The 8,982-nt window shown below is 35.0% G+C and overlaps 1 long non-coding RNA gene across 1 annotated transcript; it reads left to right on the top strand.

The window, feature by feature from the left end:
• The first annotated feature begins 1,618 nt into the window (after positions 1–1,618).
• Positions 1,619–4,285, top strand: LOC104230012 (uncharacterized). The gene is made up of 3 exons (XR_711788.2): positions 1,619–1,796; positions 3,654–3,722; positions 4,018–4,285. It is a non-coding gene; the product is annotated as an uncharacterized lncRNA (long non-coding RNA).
• The last annotated feature ends 4,697 nt before the right edge of the window (positions 4,286–8,982 follow it).

Below are 8,982 nucleotides of genomic sequence, written 5' to 3'. Positions count from 1 at the left end.
GCCGGTACATAGGGGGCCGGGTGGGGCTGGGTAGGAGGGGTAGAGGGGGTTGGTCCGTTTAAATTTTGGTAACGGTTAATCGGACTGGTCAAACCCGATCCACGTGAACAGTACCGTGTACCGGTTAAACCGGCCCGGCCCGGCCCGGTACAATCTTTTTTTTTTATTTAATTTTTTGAATTAAGTGGGGTCCACTAACCGTTGGCAACGGTAAGACCTGGCAGGGATTCGTTGCCCAATGGGTTAATTACATTAATAGCCTCTTTTTTCTTTAAAATTTAACCTTTTTCAATTTACAAAATTAACCTTCTCTAAAACTATAAATACATCCCCTCTTCTTCATTTCTTCACTCAACTCTCATTTCTCAATCTCAATTTCTCTCATTCTCCAATTTTCAAGATTTCAAGTCTCAATCTCAAATTCTCAATTCTCAAATCTCAATTCAATTTAAATCATGCCTCGTACTTCTAGAGTGCGCTCATATGTTTGGAAACACTTTGAGGTGGTAGAAGAAAATGAAGAAGGTCAGAAAGTAAAGTGCAAGAACTGTGGTCAAGTCTTAAATTTTCGTTCAGAGTCTAGCACAGACAGTTTAAGGAGGCATATCAAGTATTGTCTTGAGCGTCCTTCGGAAATTCGTATTTAAGATTTTAAGACAATTTGTGTTATTTTAAAATTATTAGACGTATTTATGCTTAATGTTTTAGTTTGTTAGATTAATTTGAAGTATTATTAATTTATTATGCATGAAAATTTAGTTTTACTATTTTTTGTTAATTTACTTTTTAAATGCAAACTTTAATTTTGAATTTTGAAATAAATGTAGCACTTGCAATTTATATTAATACTTCAGTATTAATATAACTTGTAATCTTTAAATTAATACAAAGTATTAATATAACTTACAATAGTTATACAAAATACAAAAAAAAAATAAAAAATACACTAAATCCGGCCGGGCCCGACCCCCTCAACCCGTAACTCGTACGGTTCAATTTTCACCCGGATGAACCTGAACCCGTTAAACCCGTTAAGCCCCAACCCGTAACCAACCAGGACCGTAACCCGTACGGGTCCAAAAAATAGCAACCCGCCCGGCCCGGCCCACCCGTTTAACACCCTTAGGCAGGAGTAGGAACAACACATTTGTTTAACAAATAATAGTAAAATTGATCAATTTCGCATAATCTAGGGACATCTTTGACCCTCTATTTAAAATTAAATACTTCTATCCATGAGCTTGACCAAACCGCTTTAAACCCCATTTCCCCCTCTCAGTGTCACTGTGAAGCATTATGGAGCCCACAGAGCTCAGACTAGCATTAGTGAAGCATCTAAAGCCAGACACAACTTCCCCTCTTACACACACACATGCAAACTAAGGCAGTGACATTTTCTCTCATCAATTGCCTTTCCAGGTTCCCTAAAAGCAGAACTAGCAGTAGTTACAACTAGTACACAAAATAGTCATTACTTCAAGACTGGTCTTACTCCTACAGTTGACTCTCTTTTTTTCTGTTATCTATTATCTATTATTATTATTATTATTATTATTATTATATATTATATATTATATATTATATTATATTATATTTATATTTTATTATATAGAAGAGAGGAGATGGTCGACCAATGGCATCTTTGCAATTTTAGCGTCTTTCTTTTTGCAATAATAATTGTATCATTAATTGTTGAATGAAACTTTAGAAGGATCGGATTTTTCATTCTCATTTCTAACTGGGAAAAAAAGAACAAACGCACCAGCAGCAACTCTTCTCTTCATCTTCTTATCTTGGTATGTTTACTTTTAATTTTTGCTCAAATTTCTTTCCTTTGCTTTCGATCTTTCTACTTTTTGGTCTACCTTTGTTGGATCTGTTTTGGTTTTTGCCCCTCTTTTGCTATTTCACTATTTTGCTTTTAAATTTGAGCGGAAGATTTTTTTGTCCTCATAAATAGGATCTTTGTATTGAACTATGTTCAGATTTTAAAGAAGTATTGCGAACATGTAACATAATTTACTTTTTATTTTCTTTAGATTGTGGCCTTATTTTTGTTTTAGGTATAATATGCTATTAATTGGCATGTTAAGTTTTTGGTCCGGCACTACAAAAAAATATGCTTCTACTCTCATAAAGTAAATCTTATTATTAAATATTTTTTCATTTCTTCTTTGTAATTGAGGAGTAGTTTTTGTTGTTGTAATCTTTTATGATAGATAAAAATATATCGATATTTAATCCTTGAATAAATAATTCTAGAAAAATAATAGAATCTTACTTTCAGTTACCCGCTGAGAAGATCGCTTGACGAAAAAATAAAGTTCTGAACTTTACAAGGTTTATCAATGATACATATGTACCGAGCTTATTCAAATCATGTTAGCAATAGCAAGTAAACATAAAAAAATTCTTTCTTTCAAATATAGATTCATATTTTGGTGGATCTTCTAACTGTAAGTGAAAAATAGTACCAATCTGGGCCTCTTTGATAGAAAAAAGTACTTTTGCACAAGTTTGTGTGTGTATATTACAATTGTCTGGTATTGGACTATGATAAATATCATTTGCTCGTAAACTCTTAGGATATGCACCATGCTAGAAAATGTCTTCTTAGTGATCTATATCGACCCATCAAATTAAAATATTTATAGACTTGGAGAACCTATTAGGGATTTCATGAGCTATGAGCCTACTTCAGTGGAAGAGACTCCTCTTCTAGCAAAGAGGTAGTAAAAATGCTTCCTTTTTATGCATGGAATGATAATTGATAAGGCGTCATTGACTAACCACATAGGTTTCTTCTTCGCTAATTTTTTTAAGGGCTCAGATATATACCAAGTCGCCAAATTTATAAGCAGCCACCTGCTACTCTGCTTTTCAGCATTTTCTTAATATCAACAAGTAGGCACGCTAAGCAGCATTATCCCCAATTTCAATGTGAAGCTCACCGTATTGCCACCATAATTTTTATTATAATAATGCATCTTTTAAAAAATTGTTCTTAAAGCTTCCCGAATAAGCCTCCCCCACCATTAGATGTCCTATGACAAATTTTGTAGCAGGACTTATAATGGTTGATTTGTAGTTCTTAGCTATCTATTTGGTTATTTTTGTTGTTACTGCTTGTTTATTTATGTGAAGTAACTACTAAATTAAGTACCATATTTTTTTTTGTGACATGTATCTCTTGAAATGTATGCTCCTCAAGTCCAGCATTCTTTCTGAAAGTTTTTTTGCTTGAGATCAACTTTAACGTATTGGTTTTTTTATTCTAATATAACCTGAAGGTTTTTCCTGGGCAGCATGGAAGTGGAATATCTAGAAAGTACTCTTGGTGGTACAGTAGAGATTTGGTGTTACAGTGGAGAGAATAATAATTATACCCAAATATTTTTATCTGCTTATAGCTCATAAGCTATTGGATGAAGAACCTGGTGATTCCTGTGTTATTATCATTTCGGAAAAGGGCCAAAATCGCCCTTAAACTATCCGAAAAAGATCACGTTTAAGCCCCGTTATGTTTTGGTAGCAATCACACCCCCACTATCTAATTTTCGGATCACATCTACTCTTACCACTAATAGTCCTCCACATCATATACCTAGGTAGAACAAAACCCACTAACCTTTTAACTCGACTCATATCTACAGGTAACAACTTTTAGCCATGTCAGAAATCTGGGACTCATGGTCGGTGGGTTTTTGGATCAACTCCAGCAGGTTTTCTCTAAGTTTTCACTTTTGATATGACATGTCTCATCCTTAAATTATTGTAGTGTTTTCAGGATGTAGCTTCTCCAGGATAGTGTGGGAACAAACATGCAAGGAATAGTTTTATAGAATGGAGCAAATTTTTCTTTGTTGAATTCACATGTTATGAAATTGCTTCTGTTGTTTCTATATGTTAAATTGGCTATTTAGAGATGGGACTGTGCTTCACTTCTGTGCCTGTATATTACTAGATTTTCTTTTCAAGGACTTATAGTTATTTACACGTCTCATTTATACATCTCAGGTACATGTGTTAAAATTTAACACACTGGCGCATGTCTCGATCCTAATTTTGTTGGAGCAATTTGAAAATGGAACTCTTATGGAGAAGGTGCGTATGAAAAAGTCGATAGGAATGTCATTTGTACGGTTAACATACGGAATGTGATTTGAAGATGGGAGCAAAATTCATTGTTCTTAAATTCACAGATTGTGAAATTGTATTATATACTCGAACGTATTATGTAGTCTTCTATGTTATACTCTATAAAAATTAGAACTGTGCTTATGTGTGTGTGGTATTATGGTTATTCTGAAACATTAATTGCTGTTTAGGTTTAGAATTCAATATATGTCCTCGGTGGATGCAACTACAGGCTAACAGAAATTATTGGGCCCGTGCTTTGCACGGGAAAGACTCATCTAGTATTATTAATACTGTATGTCATATCAGCATGCTCAAAAGGTCCAAAAGGCTGTCCCTTATTATTAGTTGGGGTCTTATAAGCATGCTTATCATGTCTTATAGCCTGACCCTTTTATTTAATACTAGTTTTTTCGCGTGTGTCGTGTATTCCATATCCATAGATATAAATGTTTTAAAAATCATATAAATATTATATTGAAATTAACCGTTGAATAAAAGTGAAAAGTAAAAATACAGGTACAAGAAACTAAGGATTGTTGATTTCATTTAACCAATTCAATAAAAGTTAAGCAAGAAGCTCTACCTTAGAAGTCAGCAATTATCTTAGAAATATATTCAATTTAAAATTTGGTCAAATTTTATTATTTTATTATTTCAATTTCACATATGATACTTCTTTTTTAGTTTAAAAAAAACAATATAACCCTTGCAGATTTAAAAATTTTTCTTAATTTTCTTGGAAAGCTATTTTGTTCTTTATCTTCAATACACAAACATGGTTAGCTGACCGAGAAAAGATATTTTTTTTTTTACTTTTCAGGCGAGCAAAGAAAATTACGCTATTTATTTAATATATATATATATATATATATATACTTTTCCTTCATTTTGGAAAGAACCTTCTTTATCCAAGTACCTAACGGTGCACCGATATTCTCATTTTTTTGAAGCAAAAGTTTATGATTAAAATTGAATTACTTGCCGTTGGTAGATTCTGAAATGATTATATTAATACTATCTAAAAAGAAGTGAAAATATAAAGTTCATATTAAAATTAAAGTTAAAATTAAATTTAGTCTTTTAACCAATTTCTAAAGATATCATGTTTTAGTTTCCATGTGTATCTTTCATCAGTTCTCATTTTAATAGGAACTTTTTAAAATTAAGTCCGAATTCATAAAATAATTTTTTTAAATAAATTTTAGAATTGACCCTTTGATTCTTGGCTTGGTAGCCTAAATTAGAAAAATTGACCAAACTTTGATTTTTGTGAAAATGACCCCGGGACAATATTTTGATGGCTACGATAACTTTGTATCGTGATTTTGGACTTGGGTGTATGCCCCAAATTGAATTTGGAGGTCCGTAGGTTGATTTATGTTTTTTTGCTGAAATTTGGCAATTTGAAGTTAAAAAAGTTTGACCGTACATTGACTTTTAGCAAACGAGCTTGGGATTTATTTTTGGGGACTTGGAATAGGTCCATTATGCTATTTAGAGCTTATCTGAAATTTTTTTGTATCATTTGGACTTGAATTGATAGGGTTCAGACGCTTAGTTGCAATTCTAGAAGTTCTTGACCATTACTTTGAATTTATGCGTTTTAGTGTTCGATTCGTAGTTCTAGATGTTATTTTTGTGTTATAATCGCACGAGTGAGATCGCATGATGTTTTTAGACTTGTATGGATGTTTGGTTTGGATCCCCGGGGGCTTTATGATGAGTTTCAGACATGTTTCAGAATAAATTGAATTGAAAACGAATTGTTGGTGTTGCTGATGCTCTGTTATCGCAATTGCGAGCACCAGCCTCACAATTGCGAAAGTGACAGGAGGTCTCAGATGTCGCAAATGTGACTTCCCTTTTGCATTTGCGAAGTTAGCAGGCCTAAGGGCTGGTTCACAATTGCAAGCAATTGGTCACATTTGCGATAGTGGCCAGCTTCGCAATTGGGAAGCCATTGTCGTAATTGCGACTTCTATGGGGCTATTAGGGTTCGCAAACGCAATCCCTGATTCGCAATTGCAAATGTGAACCCTTTGTCTCAAATGGGACATCTGTAGCTGGTCATAAAGGCTAGAAGATAAGATTTTTCAACATATTCTCTCTTTATAGAACCCTAGCTCGGTAGGAGGCGATTTGGAGAGGGAATTTTCATCTACAAATATTGGGTAAGTGATTCGAATCAATTTCCAACTATATATCATCAATATCTCTTAGATTAAACCTCAAAATCATGTTAATCAAAGTGCAAATTTGTGAAACTTTGTCAAGTTTTTGAAAAATAAGAATTTGAGTTTTGAAAGCCGATTTGAACTCATATTTTGAAACTAATCATATATATCAACTCATGCGATTATGGCTAGTCGGAGTTTGATCGGGTGAGCCCCGCGTTTATATTGTATAATTGCTTCCCTTGCATTATTTGATGATATTAAGTCGATTTTGGTTAGATTTGAGCCGTGTGGAGGCGAATTTTAGAGGAAAAGCTATTTCTAAGGGTTGAGCTGGCCTAGTTGAGGTAAGTATCTTGCCTAACTTTGTATGAGGGAACTACCCTTAGGATTTGGGATTAATTGTGTCATTTGTGCTATGTGATAGCCGTGTACACAAGGTGACGAGTGGGTACACGAGTTATATGTGGTACTTGATCAGTTTAGGCTACTTAGACTCTTTTCATGTTTTTATTGAATTGTCAAATCATGTTATAAATTCTCATAGTCAATATACTCTTACCTGTGTTAGTCTATCCTTACATGCCTTAAGTGACTTTGTTAACGCTTGTTCTACATCTTACTTGATATTTTGCTCTTATGATTTAGTTGAACATGTTGCCTCTTTTATTGTTACATGTTATTTCTTACATTGTTGATTTACCATTATTTGAACTCATCGTTACATATCGTCTCTTCTATTGTTTATTTATCATTATTGTTACATGTTATCTCTTTCATTAGTGGAAGCCGTTATTACATTGAGGCGAAGTGTTAATTGTTGAGATATCGTTCTTGTGAGAAATTTACATTCATTGTTATTGTTGATATTCTTGTACACATTGTGGTTGAGACATGGGCTATTGTTATGGAATCATTTATATTATTGGTTATTGGCAAGTTGTGACATATGGGCACTTGGGGTGCAAGTTGTTATTATGATATGATATTGATGCGCATGCGGCGGTATAAGGATATGGATTAATGTGCATGCGGCGTCATAAGGTGGACTTATGTACGTGTTTCTTGTAAGGGAATTACTTCAAACCGCACGACGTCATAAGGTGAGATAAAGTGCGTGTAGCTATTTCGTAAAACTATTTTCAAAACTATTTAAATGTAAGGCTCACGTGGCGGTATAAGGGAAGATTTTGTTTGAAATTGAGAAATGTGAATACGGGGTGGTACCTCGGTTGTGATTCTTGTTATATACGAGGCGGTACCTCGGTTGTGATTCTTGTTATATACAATATGGTACCTCGGTTATGATTCTTGTTATATACGATGCGATACCTCGGTTGTGATTCTTGTTGTAGACGAGGTGGTACCTCGGTCGTGATTCTTGTTGTGCATCTCATGTTGGAAAAGCGTTATCGGTGGAATAATTCTTGTTGTTTTATTCTTCTTCTCTTATTATTTTCTACTCGTATTCGACTATTGAGGTTCTCTTTAAATTGCTTCCTTTATGTTATCTCTATTCTTACTATTCAGACATTAATCTTTGTTATTAACTTGTTTCGTATCATTTATTTCTCCGTCTGCCTTTACATTTCATTATTATGTTTTCATTTTGCTATTTATATAGTAAGTGTCTTAACCTACCCTCATCACTACTCTACCGAGGATAGGATTGATACTTATTGGGTACCATTATGGTGTACTCATACTATGCTTCTACACATCTTTTTGCGCAGATCCCGGTACGTCGGCAAGTGCTGGACTTTGGTGTTGATTTTAGCTTTCATTCGGAGACTTCAAGATATACCTGCTCGATGTCCGCAGGCCTCAGAATCACCTTCCGTTACCCTTATTGTATTGTTATTTCCTTTATTAGATAGTGTTGTAGTAGGTTCTTTGGAACATTCTGTAGAAGCTTATGACTCGGTGTCACCGGATTTTGGGAGCATTGTAGTTGTGTTTAAGTTACCGAGATGTTTATGGGAATTGTTAGTTATGTTATGTCTTAGATTTTATTTATGTCATAATCTCTCATTGATAGGATTACCTAGTCTTAAAGACTAGGTGCCATCATGACATCCTAAGACGGGGAAATTGGGCCATGACAAGGTGGTATCAGAGATCTAAGTTCATAGGTGTTGCGAGTCATAAGCAGGTTTAGTATAGTATTGTGGATCAGTATGGAGGCGTCTGTACTTATCTTGGAGAGGCTACAGAACTGTTAGGAAAACTCCACTTCTTGACTCCTATTCGTGCAAATTAGTTGACTTCGAAAACAAAATCTTTGACTTTCTATTCTCTCATAGATAGTGAGGACATGTACTATGTACTACTGGATCCAAAATTTAGACACCCGCTCCCCCTCTAAAGACGCGAGAGGCTGGAGCCAGGGCAGAGGCTAATGATGGACATGTAGTGCAGCTAGAGCACCTACCCAAGCTGCGACAGAGGAGCCACCAATAGCTCCAGTTGAAGGATAGGCACCTGAGGCGTTTGTTGCCATCCCTGTACTTCAGGAGACCCTCGCACAGTTCTTGATCATATTTGGTACTCCAGCTCAGGTGGGATTGATTCCACTTGCACCAGCCACATCTCAGGCAGGGGAAGAGCTCAAACTCCCGCGACTCGTACTCCAGAGCAGTGGGTCCATGTTGATCAGGTCCTAGAAGTT

The sequence above is a fragment of the Nicotiana sylvestris genome, chromosome 5, assembly GCF_000393655.2.
Source record: "Nicotiana sylvestris chromosome 5, ASM39365v2, whole genome shotgun sequence".
NCBI classification, from domain to species: domain Eukaryota; kingdom Viridiplantae; phylum Streptophyta; class Magnoliopsida; order Solanales; family Solanaceae; genus Nicotiana; species Nicotiana sylvestris.
This window is presented reverse-complemented; position numbering and strand designations above follow the sequence as displayed.